The 21,634-nt window shown below is 52.6% G+C and overlaps 1 protein-coding gene across 1 annotated transcript in view; it reads right to left on the bottom strand.

The window, feature by feature from the left end:
* PRR36 (proline rich 36) overlaps nt 1-20,224 on the bottom strand; it is a 41,047-nt gene extending 20,823 nt beyond the window's left edge. Inside the window, 1 exon segment of the mRNA XM_074934944.1 lies at nt 19,986-20,224. The gene's annotated coding sequence lies outside the window, so the exon portion shown is untranslated.
* Between the last annotated feature and the right edge of the window lie 1,410 nt (nt 20,225-21,634).

Raw genomic sequence — 21,634 nt, 5'->3', positions numbered from 1 at the left:
GTAATAGGATGAAATTTAATAGTGAAAAGAGCAAGGTCATGCATTTAGGGATTAACAACAAGAATTTCTGTTATAAACTGGGGATGCATCAATTAGAACTAACGGAGGAGGAGAAGGACCTTGGAGTATTGGTTGATCACAGGATGACTATGAGCTGCCAATGTGATATGGCCGTGAAAAAAGTGAATGTGGTCTTGGGATGCATCAGCTGAGGTATTTCCAGTAGCGATAAGGAGGTTTTAGTACCATTATACAAGGCACTGGTGAGACCTCACCTGGAATACTGTGTGCAGTTCTGGTCTCCCATGTTTAAGAAGGATGAATTCAAACTGGAACAGGTACAGAGAAGGGATACTGGGATGATCCGTGGAATGGAAAACCTGTCTTATGAAAGGAGACTCAAAGAGCTTGGCTTCTTTAGCCTAACCAAAAGAAGGATGAGGGGAGATATGATTGCTCTCTATAAATCTATCAGCGGGATAAATATCAGGGAGGGAGAGGAATTATTTAAGCTCAGTACCAATGTGGACACAAGAACAAATGGATATAAACTGGCCATCAGGAAGTTTAGACTTGAAGTTAGACGAAGGTTTCTAACCATCAGAGGAGTGAAGTTCTGGAATAGTCTTCCAAGGGGAGCAGTGGAGGCAAAAGACATATCTGGCTTCAAGACTAAGCTCGATAAATTTATGGAGGAGACATATATATGATATGATGGGATAGCCTAATTTTGGAAATTAATTGATCTTCGACTATTAGTGGTAGATATGCCCAATGGCCTGTGATGGGATGTTAGATGGGGTGGGATCTGAGTTACTACAGAGAATTCTTTCCTGGGTATCTGGCTGGTGAGTCTTGCCCACATGTTCAGGGTTTAGCGGATTGCCATATTTGGGGTTGGGAAGGATTTTTCCTCCAGGGCAGATTGGCAAAGGCCACGGGGGGTTTTCACCTTCCTCTGCATCGTGGGGCATGGGTTACTTGCTGGAGGATTCTCTGCACCTTGAAGTCTTTAAACCATGATTTGAGGACTTCAATAACTCAGACTAAGTTAGGGGGTTGTTATAAGAGTTGGTGGGTGAAATTCTGTGGCCTACGTTGTGCAGGTCAGACTAGATCATCATAATGGTCCCTTCCGACCTTAAAAATCTATGATTCTTCCCTGTTTTCAGGAAAGTTCTGATGTGGAATAAAAACAAAGCTGAAATCCTCCTGTGTTCCCAAACTATGGAATTCTTATTTGCCAGCCCTAAAGTTAAATCTCTCGATGCGAGGAGGTAAGGAATTACTTCTTCCTTGTCTCCTAGGATTTCACATAAAATTAACAGCACCTTTTCCCTCCTGCGCCCCCCCAGTGAAGATTAATCTTGAGCCTTCAGCCTCAGATCATTGAGTTGTGGGTGGAGGGAAGGAGGTGGCCTGGTCACTATCACCAGATCTAGATTCAATTAAAGGGTTTTTTTTGTTTTTTGTTTTTTAAAGCCGTCTTCTCAGATTCACATTTCTCCCAGTTGGAGTGTGACATTCCCTCATGGTGCGAGGTCTCACGCTACCAGCACTAAAGCAGAAATTCCAAGGCTAAGTATTCTAGGATGACAAATTTCCTAACTCACAATGTTGTATCCAACTCGTGGGACTTCTCTGTTAGATGTTGTCCTGACAAATAAAGAGGAACTGATGACAGAACTAAAAGTTACATGGTAGCTTAGATACAAGTGATCATGATTCCATTGCATTCATAACGTGCAGGCAGAATAAAGTCCAGACCAGTGATATGTACACACACGGTGTTTTAAGAGGGCCATTTCACAAAGTTGAAACCAATTTGAGCCAAATCAGCTGGGAAGAAGAATTTAATCAGAAAAATATGAATCATAATTGGGAATTTTAAACACTATTAGATTCCCCCAAAAGCCACAGTAGAAGGCGGCCACATTGATTAGGGGGAAAAAAAAAACAAAAACAAACCTGGTTTAGAAGGCACATATAAAATGGAAAAAAAGAGGGAAGTTGATAATGACTATAAATCAGAAGTCAGGAATTGTAGAAAACTGGTAAGGGAAGGAAAGGGACGCAAGGATAAATCTATGGTTAACAGAGTTAAGGACAATGAGGTTTTTTGTTTGTTTGTTTTTTAAAGTATATTAGGAACAAAAAGAATCCTAAACAACCGTATTGGTCCATTGCTAGATGCAAATGGTAATAAATAATAATAATGCAGAAAAGGCTGAAGTGTCTAATAAATATTTCTGTTGTATTTCCCCAGGTAGAAATGATGTAGTCATCACATAGGATAACACTCTTTCCATTCCACTAGTATCTCTCAGGAGGATGTTAGATAGCAGCTACTGAAGTCAGACATTTTTTAAATCAACAGACCTGAATAATTTACATCCAAGAATTTTGAAAGAGCTGGCTGAGGAGTTCACTGGACTGTGAACACCGATTTTCAATAAGCCTCAGAGCACTGGAAAGTTCCAGAAGAAAGCTGATGTTGTGCCAATATTCAAAAAGGGTAAACGGGATCACCTGAGTAATTATAGGCGTGTCAGTCTGACATCGATCCCAGGCAAGATAATGGAGCAGCCAATAGGGGACTCTATTAATAAAGAACTAAACGAGGGTAATGTAATTAGTGCCAAGCAACATGGGTTTATGGGAAATGAATCCTGTCGAACTAAGTTGATCTCTTTTGTTGATGAGATAGCAGAATGGTTGATGAAAGCAGTAGTGTTGGTGGAATATGTATGGCATTCTGATCAATCCACTGAATGTGTGCCACATCAATTTCATAATATTCTTGTTTTAAAAAAGGTGGCTAACGGGTTGTCTCAAAAGGTAGCTGAGAATGGGAAATGAGCATCAAACAGGTGCGTTTCCGGGGGGGCTGCAGGAACAGGGTCTCGGCCCTACGCTAGTTAACATTTTCATCAATGAGCTGCGGGGAGGGGGAAGGCATCACTGATGACTCTCAGATTGGAGGAGTGGTCAAGTGAGGAAGAGGACAGGTCACGGATACAGATCGCTTGGTAAATTGCGTCCAAACAAACAATCTGGGTTTTAATCTGGCTAGAGGTAAACAGACATCTAGGGCCATCCTTACAGGGTGGGGGGGACTCTATCCTGGGGAGCAGTGACTCTGAAAATGACTTGGGGGTGGCTCATCAGCTGAACGCAACCCCAAAAGGGCTAATGAGATCCTGGGATGCATGAACAGGGAAATCTCAAGTAGAAACAGAGAGGTTATTTTACCTGGTTCACGGAGAGCGTTTTCCCTCCCCCGTCCTTAGGGAGGTGTTGGAAGGATTTTAGTCCACAGAGGCCCCATAAGACACAGCGCGCTTGTTGGGAGCTAAAACTGCGGTGAGCTTGTAAGCACAAGAAAGAGCCCCGAGTGGGATCTGAAGGCGTACTCCCCAACCAGAGCCCCTGTGGGAGTGAGCGAGTGCTCTCTGGTGAGCTTATTAGCATGCATGTAGGTTCTTGTATTGGCTTAAACCCATTTTCTCCAACACCTGTCAGGGATGGTCTGAGTTTACTGGGCCCTGCCTCAGGGCAGAGCACTGGACTTCGCTTTGAGTCCCTTCCTGCCCAGCATTTCTGATGCTTTTACCTTCAGAAAACAATGTGCTTGCTTCAAAATAGCTGAGTGGTGGCTTAACTGGGGCAATTACGCGGTTAACTGGGAAGAGAAAGACACAACAGGCTGTTTAGGACACCTGTCTTTTGTGGAGGACGTTACAATAGAGTCGGGTTGCTGGGCAGCCCAGCAATAGGCCAGTCCGAAGGGATGGGGTGAGTATGTCCACCCAGGACAGGTCAGGAGCCCTTGTTTGGCCCCTAGAGGGGGAAATACAGGTGCAATTGCCCTGAATTGCGGCATGCGGCATCCAGTGCTGTGTGCACAATGCACGAAGGGTATTGACAAATTAGAGAGGGGTGGAGAAGGGCTAGAAGAAGGATTAAAGGATCAGACAACATGGCTCAGGCTCAAGGGGCTCAATCACTGTATCTGCTTAGTCTGGCAAAGAGAAGCGGGGAGGGTGACCTGACGACAGTCTAAGTGCCCACACAGGGAACAAATGACAACGGGCTGTTCCATCTAGCAGCGAAAGGTCTTACCCGATCCAATTCGGGCTGGAAATAAAGCCCAAGATTCTGAACAGGGAGGGGAATTAACCCCTGGAACAATTTACCAGGCTCATGGTGGAATCTCCAGCACGGACCATTTTTAAGTCAAGTTTGGATGTTTTTCTGAACGCTCTGCTCTAGGCAGGGCCGGCCCTAGGGGCATGCAGCGCCCAGGACGTAGGTGCCAAGCTTCTAATCTGCTCCCCCTGGCTACGACCCCCCACCCCTTCCCCACGGCCCCACCCCTGCCCCGCCTCTTCCCTGCCCAGTTCCACCCCCTGCCCCAAACACACAGCACCCTCGATCCTCTCCCCTCCCCCCCAGCACCTTCTGATGCCACGAAACATCTGATCCACAGCAGATGTGAGAGGGAGGGGGAGGAGTTGATTGGTGGGGGCCTGCCGGCGGGCAGGAGAGAGGTTCTGGTAGGGGGATTCCTCCTCACACACCCCGCCCCCGGCCGCTCGCCTCCCTGTTCGCCCCCTCACCTTGCTTGCTCACCACCCGCCTCACCTCCCCATGCAATGCACAGGACGATCACCCCGATTCACTGTACCCAAGCGATGGCTCTGGCTCTAGGCATGGTTTGGGGGCAGTTCTCCGGCCTGTGGCATATAGGAGGTCAGACTAGACAATCCCAGCGATCCCTTTGGGCCTTGGAATTAGGATTTTTACAGGCAAAGTTTACCCCCCTCCCCTCGAGCTGTCGACGAGTCAGCACAAGGGTGGTGGCGGCAGGGGAAAGTAGGAGTGGCCTGCAGGGGAGAAGAGAGTTCTTAGCTTCTTTTGTCAACTGCAAGAAACTCCGATATATTCTAACCTCCAGGAAGCAGCTCTCCCCACCTACTCTGGAGATGCCTCAGCAGGCCAAAACCAGGTGGCGTTTTTAATTATTGCAGATACACACTGCTGGCTCTTGCTCTAATCTGCTGCCCACTGAAAAGAGCTCGGCCTGCTCTAGCCAGTTTTTGTACTGATATAACTGAGGCTGGGTGATTTTTAACATTTATATCCAGTACAACCCCTAGTGTTGACAGTTATACTGGTATAAAGGTGTCAGCACTGCCTAGTGGCTACAGCACTGCACTGGGACCCGAGTCCTGGGTTCTATTCCCCAATTGGCAACCTCAGCCAAGTCACTTGTGTTCCTCAGTTTCCCCACCTGTAAAATGGGTCTAGTGACACGGACCCCCAAAGCACTTTACAAAGGAGACCTACTGATGAAAGACGTTAGGGATTATTGTTCCAACATGGTTTACTCGCCTTCCTGTACAGGTATAACTGTATCAGTAGAAGCACCTCTAAACAGATATAACTGCATCCATCCTAGGGCTTTGTCTAAGCACAAGATGTGTAGTTAAAGCAATGCAATCCCTAATCTCTAGGTAGCTCTGGGATTTATTTTACTACCGTAGCTGAGCGTCTCAATCTGGAAGGTATTTACCCTTACATTAAAGGGTTATTATCCCCATAGTACTAGTGGGGAAACTGAGGCACTGAAGGGCTCCCCCAAGGTGACACAGGAAGGCTGTGGCAGATCTGGCATGTCAGGCCAGGTCTTCTGAGTCCCAGGCTAGTGCTCTAACCATTGCACTGTGCATCCTCTCTGCTACAGGGCTCAGCAGTCCCAGTCTATGTAGCTGTGTCACACACGGTGACAGATCAGAGCCAAGAGCCCATTCTGCCAGCACAGGGACCTCAAAGTCAGCCTGAATGAGCATGTGGTGGGTCCACACACCCCCATCCAGGAGAGGGTCTCTGTCTTTGTGTCAGAGGAAGGAGCAGAGTCTGGGAAGGGCTCCAGGCCAGTGCTGGTCAGAGGCACAATTATGTCACTAATTAAACATTACATAAACCCCACCCCCAAGCCACAGAGCAGCCTCACATGCCCCCTGTGCTGGCTCAGTAGCCTGATGCCAAGGGCCACCCAGAGAGGCTGTTCCTAGTGAGAGCAAAGTCTTCCTGTCCCCTCCCCCCAGCCATGCCTTACCCTGCCCTGGAGGAGACCCCACCATCCTATGGAACTAGGGGGTTGGAGCCATGGCTCATGCAGAAGCTAAACACAGGGCTATGTGCAACACTGCCCTCTACTGGCTACAATGGGGACTGGTTGATTGTGTGCCACAGGCCCTGCACTGCTGATGGAGATCTCCTTCAGCCCAAGTGGGCTGGGCTGGGCTTTAGGAGCAGGAGGGGGAGGAGTTCTCGCCCTGCTGATGCCATGAAGTTGCGAGTAGCCACGATGCAGTGGGGAGGGAGAGCTCATGAACCACAAGCTGCGCGCGCATGCGCGCACACACACACACACACACACACACACAGAAAGAGGCACATTCACAGCACCGCAGGAAGAGCCGCAGGGGCTGGGTGGAAAGAGGGAAGAGGAGATTCCTTGGGAGTAGCTCACGACGCGGCCTGAATGTTGCTACAGACAGACCCGTGCACAGATCTAGCAGCCTTGCCCTCCCACCATGCCCAGAGATCTCTGCTCGTGCAGAGGGGAGAACAGATGTGTGCTACTGCCCCAGTGCTCCCCCCCCAGCAGAGATCTAGTCACCCTGCCAATCCCTACCCCCAAATCCAGTTAAAGGCTCCAACAGCACTTCTGGTGGTTTAAGGACACAGAGGGATTTAACAGCAAAATTCCTTCCCAGAGCATGCTGGGAAGGATGAGACAACAAGTTGGGTGGCAGCACCATCTCTGCACAGCTGGCCTGAGAGTCTGCCCCAGACTGCGCACCACTTGGGTCACAGCAGTCTCTGCCGGTCATATGAGCCACTGAGGAACCTACATGGGTCTGATGGATCCCATTTGCTCACCACTGCCCTGTGCTAGCTGGAAGCAAAGTTGTTCTGCTGTGTGTCATAGGCCCTATACTGCTAAGGGAGATTCCCCATGCTTGGAACAACCAGCAGTGGTGGTGCTTGTGGGGTGGGAGGAAAAATCAGAGTGGAGCCCCTATTTGGGGAGTTGCAAGTACTTAGTGGAGGGAATCCAAGACTCAACCCCACACACACACTCCAAATGGGGTGCAGTGCCCCATAGTGCCTGGAGAGCTGCCTCCAGGGAGAAGGCAGAAGGCATTTGCACCCACCCCCTCCTCCTATGGCCAGTAGCTGCCCCGTTCTGGTGACCAATAGCCCCAGAGGCATCAATTCTGCTGTCCCCTCCAGGCTGGCATGAAGCGCTACTCCCAGCCACAGAACTGCAGACCCTAGCACCTGGGGTCATGGGTGCAACCCAGTGGTATATTATGGACAAATACAGAGGCCTAGTGCCTGCCCCAGCCACTCCTGCAAAGCCAGGAGGAGAACCAGCCCACAGGCTCCTGCTATAGAGCCAGAGCAGCTCTCCTATGGCTGGTAGCAGTAGCAGGTCCCTTTTCCTCTGGGCTCAGCCTCCAACCTGTAGGGCCTTTTCAGCCCTAGATCTCAAAGCCCTGGCAGAGATGAGCCCTGTGTAACCACAGCTGGGGAAATGGAGGCACAGAAAGACGAAGCAACTTGGCCCAAGGCCCTACAGCAGGAGCAGTGGTCAAACCCCATTCAGAACCCCAGAGTCCTGGGAGTTCAGAACTCCCAGCCCTGCCCCCTTCCCCCATGCTCTAACCAATAGACCCCACTCCCCTCCCAGAGCTGGGCGTAGAACCAAGGAGTCCCAGCTTCCAGGCCTGTTCCTCTTCCCACTGGCCTATGCTGGCCCCACTCTGAAAACAGAAAAGAAGTACTTGTGGCACCTTAGAGACTAACCAATTTATTTGAGCATGAGCTTTCGTGAGCTACAGCTCACTTCATCGGATGCATACTGTGGAAAGTACAGAAGATCTTTTTATCATACACATTTTAAGGAGAGTGATCACTTTAGATAAGCTATTACCAGCAGGAGAGTGGGGTGGGGGGAGAGAAAACCTTTTGTAGTGGTAAACACCCATTTTTTCATGGTTTGTGTGTATAAAAAGATCTTTTGTACTTTCCACAGTATGCATCCGATGAAGTGAGCTGTAGCTCACGAAAGCTTATGCTCAAATAAATTGGTTAGTCGCTAAGGTGCCACAAGTCCTCCTTTTCTTTTTGCGAATACAGACTAACACGGCTGTTACTCTGAACTCTGAAAACAGATCTGGCTCCACTGCGGCCTGGCTGGGAGCAAGTCAATAGACACCAGCCGCTGCTAGCCCAGCCTGCTCCTCCCTGCAACTCAGTGCTGGGAGGCACCATATGGCTAACAATGGGGCCCCTTAACCAGCTCGGTGGCTTTATTAACTGTCTGAGTCTAGAGGAAGTTAATCAGACCCGGAGGCCTGTGAGGAGGGGGTTGCACCAGCTGGACAGTCCCCCCCCCCCCCCCCCAGATCCCAGCCCACCAGTCACTCCCTCCCCAGCTGGGCCCAGAGGGCAGAAGGCCCACTGCTTTCCCCATGGACAGGAGGCTAAGCGGCAATAAGCCACACTGAGATCCAGGCAAGGTTTGATTGGAGGGGGCAGATTCTCGGCCACCGGCCCACACTGAGGTCTGGGCCAGCTCCCTGGGGCTCTTTGCTGAGTGCTAAGCCTGCCACAGCCGCTCCTTTCCGAGCCACCATGGCAGGAGGACTCCCGCCTAGCAAAGGGCCAGAAGCAAAAGCTACATTTAGCCGGGGGGGCATCCGTTTGTTTCGTCAGTTTCAGGAGTCTGGAGATTTGCTTTGTAAAGCAGGCCCCCCCAGGCCCGTTTAAAACAGGGAGACACAAGCATCCCGCGGGTCACGTTCAGGCCTACTGCCCCTGCTCCAAGCTCGAAACACACCATCAGCCAGAGTTCACGGAGGATAGTTCCCGCAAGCGGAGATGGCAGCTTCCCTGCCCATGGGTCTAGCCAGCTTCCTTAGCATGTCCAAGCCCTGGCTCACAGCTCTGAGCCCCAGCCATTCTGCTCCTTGAGCTCCCCCCACCCCACTCCTCAAGATGGCAGCTGCCCTCTTTGTTTATTTCCCGCTCCCTGGGGTTGAAAGATGCCGGGAGGTTGCTAGTGATTAACTCCTCATTAGATGCAGCAATCAGCATCTTTAAGGCTCTGCGGAAGGGCTAGAGGCAGCTCAGACACACAGCACTCTGCCATGCCAGCCAGGGGCAGGCCAAAAGCCTGATCGGATTTCAGGGAAAGCTAAGCAGTGTCGGCTAGCTGTGCCCCCATTTCTTCACCCCACCTCTAAAGCCGCAGATCCCCTTCAGATCCGGAGCTTGTGAGGCAGCACCAAGCTAGAGAAAGGACAGGGCCATGGCTGAGGAACTGGGATTCAGGAGATCAGGGTTCAAATCCCAGCTCTGCCACAGACTGCCTGGGTGACCTTGGGCAAGTCACGGCAGCTCTGTGCCTCAGTTTCCCCACCTTTAAGCCAGGGTGGATAATACTTTTCATCCTATTTGGATAATGAACTTTTGGGGGCAGGGACCCTCTCTCATTGTGTCTGTGCAGGGCCTGGCACAGCAGGGCCCTGATCTCTGCTGGGGTGCTATATAATTAGCATTGATCTCCCCTCTGAACAGCCCCAGCTGGTAGGGCTGGAATCAGATTCATAGATTAGATTATCACAATAGTTCCTTCTGGCTTTAATCTGGCCTCCTGTATAGCACAGGTCAGAGAACTGCCCCACAATCATTCATAGAGCCAGTCTTGATTCAACACCGTGAGTGATGGAGAATCCCACCACAACCCATGGTAAATTGTTCCAATGGCTAATTAATTACCCTGACAGTTAAAAAACATACACTCAATTTCCAGTCTAAATTGGTCTTGCTTCAGCTGCAAGTCATTGGATCATGTTAGGCCTTTGCCTGCTAGATTGAAGAGCCCAGTATCAAATGTTTGTTCCCCACGTAGGTACTTCTAGACTAATCACTTCACCCTTCAACAGCGGCCAACCCAGGGCAGAACCATGCCCCTGGGGTCAGAACGGATCTGCATCTATGTAGATAGATGGGAGAGCAGAAAGTGTTAAACACTCTTCTTCCCCAAGAGGAATTCCCAGTCCTGCCTCTTCCAAGATGGAGAATTCTTCCCCTCCCAGGTCTAAATGCCACCAGGCCAACTTCAGACACAGATCAGAACTTCACCGTTTGCAGGGAGTTTGGCGCAGACCCCATTGACACCAGCACACTCCATGCCTGTGACACTATATCAGCAGCATTGCCTAGAGCACCAATATCCAGAGGCCATGGGTTCTATTCCTTGCTCTGCCACTGGCCTGCTGGATGACCTTGGGCACGTGTGAAAGTCTGTACCCCTCTTTTATAGAACTATGATAGATCTCGTAAAGAGTAGGCCCTGTGCGGTATCATTTGAAAACTCAATTTGCTGATCATTATTGTCCTGGTGAAGTGTGTGGCAACTTTGTATGCAAAGTTGTAAGATTCTGCTTAGTGTATGATGTTACTAAGCCATATTCCAAATCTGAAGACCACTCACAAACAGTTCCCCAGAGAAAAAAAGGCCAGCCAATGCCTCAGCAAGGTGTCAACTAAATCAAATGGACCCACCACCTGGCTAAGTGGCCATTCTTTGACAGGAAAAAGGATGTGAGCGAAAAATCTACACCTTGACAAAGGAACACTGGGGGGCGGGGGGGGAGGGGGAGATTGTGTGGACAGGACTCCCCCCTGACTTGGAAAGGATTCTCAAAGAAGAGACAAACGTATAAGAAGGGAGAGCAAACACCCCAAATTCTCTCTCCTCCTTCATCTCTACCCACGGCCTCAACACCACCTGAAGAACAAGGAAAACAGCATTGGACTGTGGGAGGGATCCTGTCTGAAAGAGACTGAGTTCGTAAAACAGTTGGGAATATGCAGTGAGAGAACAAGCTAAGAGAATTCTAAGCAAAGTCTAAGTTAGGCATTGGTTGTGTTTTGCTTTCATTTTCTTGTAACCAATTCTGACTTTCATGCCTCATTACTTGTAATCACTTAAACTCGTTCTCTAGTTAATACATTTGCTTCATTGTTTTATCTAAACGAGTGTGTTTGGATTGGAGTGTTTGGGAAACTCCATTTGGGAATAACAGGATTTGCACATAATCACCTTTTATTGACAACACAACCAACTTTATATGAGCTTGTGTTGTCCAGGAGGGTTCTGGGCAGTGCAAGATGCACATTTCTGGGGGAAGCCTGGGACTGGGAGTTTGCTGGTGTTGCCCTGCAGCATAATTCAAGAGTGGCTGGCTGGAGCTCACATGCAGTATAACTGGAAGCAATGCACATGCAAGAGGCTGTGAGAGAGCATACCAGGAGTGGTTGCTCTCTCAGTGAAGCAGTGTAAAAGGCACCCCAGGCTGGAGAACTGAGGGGACACAGCTGTCCATCAGTCCAGATTGTACCCTGGTGATGTCACAGCATGCCCCTTCGTGCCTCAGTTTCCCCATCTGTAGAGTTCGGCTAATGAGACTGACCTTTTCAAAGCCCTTCGAGATCTACTGATAACAAGCACTATAAAAGCAGACTTAATTTTAGTAGTGCTAATGCTCTACTGTGACTTCCTGGTTCTATAGGGGGTCCTTTGAAAGGATGCTCAGGGCGTTCCTGGCGTGCTCTGACTTCAGCAAGTGAAAGCCAGCAAAGATGAGTGCAGAGTACTACACCTAGAGAGGCCAAATCAAAAGCACAGCTACAAACTGGGGAAGAAGAGGCTGGCAGCAGTCCTGCCGACGAGGCCCTGGGGGTTAGAGCGGATCACAAATTGGACACAAGCCAACAATGATGTGGCTGTGAAGAAGCCGGATATTCTGGGGTTCATCCACAGAAACTTTGCATATAGCAAACAGGAGGTAGCTGTCCCCCTCTACTCAGCACTGGTGAGGCCTCACCTGGAGTACTGTGTCCAGCTTTGGGTGTCCCGCTTTAAGAAAGACGTGGACAAACTGGAGACAGTCCAGAGGAGAGCGGTGGGGCAGCGGGGAGAGGGGAAGTGTTATAAAAGCTTTAGCAAACCTAAGCTGTATGAGGAAAGGTTGAAAGAACTGGACATGTCTAGTCTAAAGAAGAGATGGTTGAGAGAGGGGAGAACTCATAACAGTATTCAAATACATTAAGGGCTGTTATAAAGAGGACAGTGATCAATTATTCTCCACGTCTACTGAGGGAAGGGCAAGAAGGAACCAGCTTAATAAGCAGCAAGGGAGAGATGTAGCTTAGATATTGGGAAAAACTATCCTCACAACTAGGAAGTGAAGTACTGGAACAGGGGACCAAGGGGAGGCTCTGTACTCCCCATCACTGGAGGGTTTTAAGAACAGGTTGAACGAACACAAATCAAGGATGGTCTAGGTTTACTTGGTCCTGCCTCAGCACAGGGGGCTAGACTAGATAGCAGAGGTCCCTTCCATCCCTCCATTTCTACGAACTAGAAAAACGTGTGTGCGCATCACTGCCCATTAGTGGATAGATTCAGAACCATGTGTCCTAAGCCCTATGCTACAGACCACTGAAGGGTGATTCGCCTCTAGCTCAGCAGCCAGCAGTCTCAAAACAGGTGGTTCTGGGTTCTGTTCGTGAAACCCCAAGCGGCGCTTTCACAAACGGACCTAGGACACAGCTTGGCTCGAGCACGTAGCTCCACTTCTGTCCAAAAGCAGTTTAGGCTGGTCGGCACAGCAGAATGATACATAAAGCAACCGCCGAGATGCAGCCAGCTCTGGGGCATAGCGCAGCTGCGGCTGCTTATAACACCATGCTGTTTCACACAGGAAGCGAAGACTATTGCATCTGCAGGTGGAGAAAGGCGAGGAAGGGGCAGACTGGGGAGGCAGAATGGAAACTGCTCAAGTTGGAGCATGGCCAGGACATCGCAGGATCTTTAAATGGGTCAGGATCTCAGCTGAATGAGTCAGTGTTTTTCTGGCAGAGACTTTCCAAGCAGGTCAGAATCCTGCTGTTACTAACATGCTGCCAGTCTAGCTCCTACACAGGGGGATGGGAATTGGTGCTTTCAGAAACTTGCTTCAGCAAGATCTTCCCTGGGAGCTTGAGCTAAGCCCCCTCCCCCAGTCTGTTCGCTGTATCCACCTGCAGTCTCTGATTATAAGCTCTTTGGGGCAGAGACCTTCGTCATTCTATGTACAGCACCTAGCACAATGCAGCCCTGGTCCCCGTAGCACCTTCGGACACCGTAATGGTAGCTTGCGAGCTACCTCACAACACACAGGAGTCCTGCTGCCCAGCTCGATCCACTACACCCCGCCAACTACAGTTTATGAAGTTAAGCATAGGACTCTTCATTCACAATATATCCCCCCCACCCAAATACCCCAATTGTAACCACCTCTTCCGGATCCTGGATCTCCCCCCACAGCCAGTGACCCCAGACCTCACTCAAGCCTCGCAGTAAGCAGACACCACTCCCCTCCCCTCCCCACTCCGTCCCAGTCCCCCAGAAGAGAGATCTGCAGCCAACATGCCTCAGCCCCTCTGGGCAGGGAGAAGGGGCTGCCCCCTCCCAGCTGAAGCATTGGCAGACACCAGCCCTTCCACCCAGCGGTTTGGATCCAACATCAGCCCGGAGTGGGTTGGGTTGGGGGAAAGGAACCCAGCTCCATACAGCTGCCTGCATTCCCATTGAAACACCCCACTTTGGGCACACAGACCTGCTATTGGACTGGCCCCGTGCAAACACAGATGATCTGGAGTGAGCCGCCTCATCCAGCTCACACCTCAGGCAGCCCTGGGCACTGCCCACTCCAGGCCTCACTGGGGTGCCAGGGCTCCACACCCCCTTTGTCCTCACGTACAGCAGCTGTGAGACCTTTGCACAGGGCTTCTGCCCTGCTCCCCACAGCACCTCCTGCTGGGAAAGGCTGGGGCAGCAGGACCTCCCCCCCCCCCCCAAGCTAGATTTAGAGAGGATTAAACAAGATCTGTGTATTTCTTCCCTTTCCGAAGCAGAGTCCAGGCTTAGCGCCTGCTTCCACACTTGGACAAAAGGAGGCATGGCCCCTTTAAGAGCTTTCTCTATCCCAGCCCTTGTTTGCATAAGAATGGCCCCAGCTAGGGGGGGAGACGCAGGAGAGAGAGAGAAAATCCATTGAGAAGGGGAAACAACCAAAAGAAAACATCCCTGGATCAGAGCTGAGCCAGGCAGCTGCTGCCAGACAGGCGCTGCTCCTCCCCATGCACCGATCCATCCCCCACACAGTGCCATGAAGCCTAGTCATAGAGCCAGCCCCACATATCCATCCGCTCAGGCTGATGCCCCAAAAGGCCCCCCCCGCCCCCGGCTATTGCTACAAGCTGACTAGTGTTCCCTGCAGCAGTGACCTCTGCTGGCTGGAATCTGAACTGCATAGCCAGGTGTCATGGCCTATACTGCTAACAACTGGTGAGGATTCCCCATTAGCAAAATACCTGCTGTTTAAGAATGGGAGGGTCACAGTTCTACCCTCCCACAGATGCCATTGAGTCACAAGCACAGCACAGGGGAAGGCCTAGGAGTCACTCCACGGATTCCTGGCTTGTGCTTTGTCCTGGGAGAACAGCAGTAGTAGCGCTCTGCCCCCCCTCCACCACCACCCCCCCCACTCCCGTAATAGAACCCAGGAATCCTGGCTCTCCAGCCTCACCCTGATCTAATCCACTAGACCCTGCTCCCTGCCCAGAGAACCCAAGAATCCTGCTGCCCCCAGCTTCAAGCCACTAAGCTCTACTCACCTCCCAGAGGACCCAGGAATCCTGGTGCCCCCCAGCTTCAAGCCACTAGATCCCCCACCCTGCTACTCCCAGCTCTGGGAGAATCTCGGAAATGCTGGCATGGGTCAATATTCCCCTACTGATCCTCAGCAGCATCTCACAGATCCTCCTGGGAGCTTTGACTAGGCAAATACCCTGCCAGATTGTTTTGTTTATCCAAATAACTGCAGTGACGAAGTCGAGCTGCCTCTCCCCCACTTGGCTTTGTGTGCTGGATACACAACTGAACTCCCTGGGAACAGCCCCTTGCCCAGGCACCTGGCTTGCCGGGGAAAGATGCTCAATCAATGATCGCTGAGAAGCCATCACGGCTGCAGTTAGCAGGGCGGGGGATCAACCCCTGAACAGCCTACCTACTCTCACTGCAAGTTTTTACATCAGGATCAGTTGTTTTCCTAGGTCTGCTCCAGCCCCCTCAAAGGCCAGGGAAGGCCTGTGGCCTGGGTTACAGAGGCCGGACTAGAAGATCCCCAGGGTCCCTGGGGCCTTTATGGGTATGTTTACACTGCATTCTGGAGCCTGCAGGACTGAGCCTGCCAGCCCATGTCCAACTCTGCCCAGCAGGGCTCGTGCCAGTGCTCTAAAGACAAGGGTGTAGACTGGGTGGGTCCAAACTGGGGATCATGAGCCGCACATAGCTCTTTTACAGTTAAAGTGCGGCTTGCAGAGGCCGCCCCCATTCTCAGCCTACCAGACTGTATGGGGGGAGCTCGGGCTTCTGTCCTGCGGCAGGGTGGTGCGACTTGGGGCTTCTGCCCTACGGGGGGAGTGGGTCTAAGGGCTTTAGCAGGTTGTCCCTGTTCAAGAGCCGCAAGACTTCTGAAGATTATTGTACCCGGCTCGGAGCATCAGCGTTTGGCCACTCCTGATACAGACTGGGCTTTGAAATTGCAGCTTGGGCTCTGAAGGCTGGGGCGGGGGCTTCTCAGCTGAACTCATGGCAGGAGACACCCACCCACCCAAGAGCAGGGCTCTGTTCTGTCTGTGGTGAGCCCCCTCGCAGAACATGCTCAAACTCCTGGCGCTTTCTGTCAGTGGATCTAGTTACCTAGGGAGGTGGTAGAATCTCCTTCCTTAGAAGTTTAAGGTCAGGCTTGACAAAGCCCTGGCTGGGATGATTTAATTGGGGATTGGTCCTGCTTTGAGCAGGGGGTTGGACTAGATGACCTCCTGAGGTCCCTTCCAACCCTGATATTCTATGATTCTATTCTATGATCTCCGAGCACCTCCCAAAGCAGGTTAGTGTCATTCACCCCCTTTTTGCAGGTTGGCAACTGAGGCACAAAGGGGGAGAGATTTGCCCAGGGCGAGCCAGTGGCAAAGCCAGGGATAGAACCCAGGCTGCAGCAGCTGCCTTCTCCTGCAACACTGGTTTCCAGTTGAGGGGGGAGCGGTTTTAGGCCACATGAGTCTCTAGTGAGGCTGACTGACCCAGAGGTTTTCAAAGGCTTGCCAGCCTGCACTACCTAGCACCACCACTGGGGGTCACCCTAAATCCTGGCCTGAGCATGCATGGGAGCAGCTGACTGGGCAAGTGGAGCAGAGGGAGAGGATTGGTGACCACCTCACCTGGGTGGCTGGGACAGAGACTCAAAAGCCAGCCAGGCAGGTTCTAGAGCCAGCCAAGAGTGCCTCCCAGCTCTGCTCCCATACGTGGCCGTTTCTGAGCAGCATCGGGCATGCTGATTCTGACACATCAGGAGAACCAAGAGAGACTCAGATCCAGCCCAGCACACGGTGGAGTTTAGGGGGCCAGGCACTTCTCCCCAACACACTGGGACATGGCATCTCGGCCACTCCAGAGAGTGGCAAGGCAGTAGGGTGGCCAGACAGCAAGTGTGAAAAATCGGGACAGTGAGTGGGAGTAATAGGCACCTATATAAGACAAAGCCCCAAATATCAGGACTGTTCCTATGAAATCAGGACATCTGGCCACCCTATAGGGCAGCATTGGGTACAGCCATTGTGCCATGCTGGGGGAAGCCTCAGATCCAGCAGGGACTTCGATAGGGGGCAGGTGCAGTAGACACACCCTAGAGAGATGCAGTAGAGACGAGTCCTGCCAGCACCTGGAAGGAGCTCAGCAATTTCTCCTCTAGATCACAGCTCCCCTTTCAGGGAAAACCTCACCCCACTGCAATGAAAGGGTCAGTGCCCACCCCATTCATCTCCACCTCTGGCAGGATGGTTTGGAAGGGGAGCCCAGATGCACCCCAAGGTGTGGCCCACTCCAGATAAGAGACATCACAGGATGAAGTTGTTCCTATTATGGTTGGGTGGGGGAGGGGATCATTCCCACCCCACCAACAATCCTAGTTCTAGACCTGGCAAATAGCTGGAAACCACAACACTGAAGAGCATCAAGTGCCTTAAGAGGCCAGGGGATGGCACGGAGGCAGAGCACGGGGTTCGGTGCCCCTCCCTCCCCCCACCTGCATCCAGCTATGTGTTGGCAATAGAACCCAGACATTCTGCCACTCCATCCCCAGAGGTGGCTGCATCTCAAGACTGGACCATGCTGGGAAATATTTAGTTTCTGGCCCTATGCAACTGGTAAACCCCCTCTCCCCACCAAGGACAAGGGGGGAAAGCATGGTAATGTGTCAGCCTATGGTATTCTAGGCAACTCCCCCACCCAATGACGGCATGGAAGGTGGGGGAGGAGAAGAGATGCTAGCCTTGGAGACCCCGTGTACCCACAGGTTGGATAGAAGTTGAACAATGGTGGGATAAGCTTCCACGCACACCCCTACAAGAGCTGAATCTTGATCTGGACTGACCCCTAACCCTGGGGGAAAGGGTGTGTGTGCGCGTGTGTGTGCTGTCTGCTGTCCCTTCCCCCCACCCCACCCCACCCACACTGCTGCCACCAGCTAGATCCCACCTAATCCCCAGCCCGTCCCGCAGGTTCCAGAATGCCAGACTGTCCAGAGGCGAGTGGCCCAGGGCCAGACATTCCTGCATTTATTGTGGGCTCCCAAAGCCCCCTCCCCCTCAGGGGCAGAATGTGCCCGACAGATCAGGATATACCAGTCGGGCAGGGGCTGGAGACTCCAGATCCTCTTGCTCCCCAGGTGCCTCTGCTCAGAGACACAGGCCTTGCCCAAGAGGCCTTCACATCAGGAGCCCTACAAGATGACAGCTTCCCTGGCATCAAGGGACACTGTGTGGGGTGGAGTGGGGAGGAAGAGATATCTCAAAACAGGACCTTCCTCAGTCTCTCTCAGCAGTGGGGTTGAAATTAAATAATCCCATTCCAACCTGGCAGCTACTCCCTTAAACCAATCAATAAACTAATTATTCATGGATCAGCCATTTAGTTTATAAACTGGATTTAATCCACAGACAGAATCCAGGGTGGAGCGTCTTTTACTCATCCCAGCAGAGAGATACCAAGACCCTTGTGCATTCACAGAACAAGGTGAGTTAGGCAATTCCCCTCCTTGCAAAGAGGAGCGTTTGTCCCAAATGCAATGACCAGACACTGGAGACCACAGCATGGGGGTGAATCCCCTTCTGTACTTAAGACAGTGGTTGGTCATGATCTTGTCAATTTCTGACGAGGATTCACTGCCTCTCTAATTTAATCCAGCTACCTACAGCCCTGGCCAACCCACACAGTGATTTTAAGACCAGAAGGGGTTACTGGAGCATCTATGCAAGCCTCCTGTCTAACCAGGCCAGAGACTGCCACTCACTTACCCCTTGCATAATGACAGCTTTCAGAGTGACAGCCGTGTTAGTCTGTATTCGCAAAAAGAAAAGGAGTACTTGTGGCACCTTAGAGACTAACCAATTTATTTGAGCATGAGCTTTCGTGAGCTACAGCTCACTTCATTGGGTGCATCACCATCAGAGCTGTAGCTCACGAAAGCTCATGCTCAAATAAATTGGTTAGTCTCTAAGGTGCCACAAGTCCTCCTTTTCTTTTCACTTACCCCTGTATTCAGCCCAGTGAATGCACAATTTTAACCAAGGGCTCTGCTACGTGAGGTAGGTTAAAGATGGTGATCCTCAGGTGTTAGTTTAAACCAGTTTAGTTAAAGAGTGTTCCCATGGGCCTTCACCAGGTGATTTGTTTCAGTCACTCGGGACTGTGTAACCAGGCAGTTGTTTGTGTGTGACTTTTTAAAGTCATCTCATATCAGCATAACCCCTAGTGCAGCTGCAGTTTTAAATTCACTGATGCTGGTCTGGCTTATTCCCTCTCCCCTGTACAGCTGTTGTGTAGACATACCCTGCATCACTGCCAACCCTCGTAGAGCATCTGATTTAGATTTAGCTTAAGCCTGTTGCTTTGGTCTCTCCTTGGGACACTTCTGCTGGTGGGAGCTGTGGTCATACGAGGAGGGTCAGCCCCAGATGGCTCTCCCAAGCCCCTTTCCCAGCCATGGTTCCACACCCATCTGCCAGGGCTGGCGGCGAGGAGTTTAAAATTCACCCCTTGAATGAAAGCTCATGCACTTTTCTCCTGGAAAGAGCCCCAGGAGGGGCTAAACCAGATCCACTTTGGGTGCAGCTTTACGCCTGGCTCAGAACTGCCAGGCCCATCCCCTCAGCCTTCACACCCTTAAACAGCCACAGGCCGAGTGCGCTTCCCCCCCATTGCATTAGCGAACCAGACACATTGGGCCTCCATTACAAACCCCATTCCCACCCCCAGGCCTCTCTGATGGGCAGAGTAGCAGCCCCAAGGCGACCTAGGAAACCCCCGGATATCAGTCAGCTGTCGGGAACCCATGGGGTACGACTCCCTGAGCCATCCGTGGTACTCACCAGGGAGGGTAAAACACACAGGACCCCACTGCCAAAGGGGCTCGGAGCAGTGGGTGACACTTAGAGCCCTTTCGCCCCACCTTAGGGCGCCACCCACCCCCGGCCAGCTCCAGCCAGACACAGCGTGGGGGGAGAAGCGAGGTGGGTCAAATCGCCCCGGCTAACAAAGGCGCTGGCTCCCCCCCCAAGCCCAGCTGGGAGATTTGCACCTGCTGGGCGATTAACAGTCACACCCGGCTACATCAAAACAAACCTCCCCCGCAGCTCCGCTCCAGCCGGGAACCCGGCGGGGGGGGCGGGGGGCAGAGAGAGCCCAGGACTGACCGGGGGGGCCCGCAGGGAAAGGGCCACCTGGCTGTTACCTGCTGCGATCCGCGGGGAAACGCCTCTCGCCACCTGCTGCAGCCCCCGTCCAAACCCGGCTTTGTCTGGCGGCGGCTGCTCCCGGCCCGGGCGTGCGGTGCCGAGTCGCGCCCCAGCCCCACTGGGTGAGGAGGGGACCAGGCGGGGAGGACACACGCCCCCCCCGCTGAATTAGCTCCTTAGCCAATGGCAGGGCAGGCTGGGGTTTAAAGCGGTGATGTCACCCGCTCCGCACCCCCAGGGGCTGGTCAATTATCTTCGCCAGCCGGCGGGTGCTGCCGCTTTGTGCCCCTGCGCCAGGCAGCTGGTTACTGGATCGATGGGCCGGGGGGAGGGGAGCGGGCGTGTAACCCTTTCACTGCCAGGGCTTCCTGGGGGAGCAAGGGGCTCTCTATCCTGTCCCCACACCTCTCTCTGTCTGCCTGTCTATCCCCCCCCCACCTCTCTCTGTCTGCCTGTCTATCCCCCCCACACCTCTCTCGGTCTGCCTGTCTATCCCCCCCACACACACCTTTCTCTGTCTGCCTGTCTATCCCCCTGCCCCCCCCCACCTCTCTCTGTCTGCCTGTCTATCCCCCCCACACCTCTCTCGGTCTGCCTGTCTATCCCCCCCACACACACCTTTCTCTGTCTGCCTGTCTATCCCCCTGCCCCCCCCCACACCTCTCTCGGTCTGCCTGTCTATCTCCCCCCCACACACCTCTCTCTGTCTGCCTGTCTATCCCCCCCACACCTCTCTCGGTCTGCCTGTCTATCCCCCCCACACACACCTTTCTCTGTCTGCCTGTCTATCCCCCTGCCCCCCCCCCACCTCTCTCTGTCTGCCTGTCTATCCCCCCCACACCTCTCTCGGTCTGCCTGTCTATCCCCCCCACACACACCTTTCTCTGTCTGCCTGTCTATCCCCCTGCCCCCCCCCACACCTCTCTCGGTCTGCCTGTCTATCTCCCCCCCACACACCTCTCTCTGTCTGCCTGTCTATCCCCCTGCCCCCCCACACACCTCTCTCTGTCTGCCTGTCTATCCCCCTGCCCCCCCACACACCTCTCTCTGTCTGCCTGTCTATCCCCCTGCCCCCCCACACACCTCTCTCTGTCTGCCTGTCTATCCCCCTGCCCCCCCACACACCTCTCTCTGTCTGCCTGTCTATCCCCCTGCCCCCCCACACACCTCTCTTGGTCTGCCTGTCTATCCCCCCCCCACACACCTCTCTGTCTGCCTGTCTATCCCCCTGCCCCCCCACACCTCTCTCTGTCTGCCTGTCTATCCCCCTGCCCCCCCCACATCTCTCTCGGTCTGCCTGTCTATCCCCCCCACACACACACCTCTCTCTGTCTGCCTGTCTATCCCCCTGCCCCCCCACACTTCTCTCTGTCTGCCTGTCTATCTCCCCCCCACACACCTCTCTCTGTCTGCCTGTCTATCTCCCCCCCACACACCTCTCTCTGTCTGCCTGTCTATCCCCCTGCCCCCCCCACACCTCTCTCTGTCTGCCTGTCTATCCCCCCCACACACACCTTTCTCTGTCTGCCTGTCTATCCCCCTGCCCCCCCCCCACCTCTCTCTGTCTGCCTGTCTATCCCCCCCACACACACCTCTCTCGGTCTGCTTGTCTATCCCCCTGTCCCCGCCCCCACATCTCTCTCGG

This window comes from Natator depressus, chromosome 20 (assembly GCF_965152275.1).
Source record: "Natator depressus isolate rNatDep1 chromosome 20, rNatDep2.hap1, whole genome shotgun sequence".
Classification (NCBI taxonomy): Eukaryota; Metazoa; Chordata; order Testudines; family Cheloniidae; genus Natator; species Natator depressus.
The sequence above is the reverse complement of the archived record's forward strand: the minus strand, read 5'-3'. Positions and strand labels throughout refer to the sequence as shown.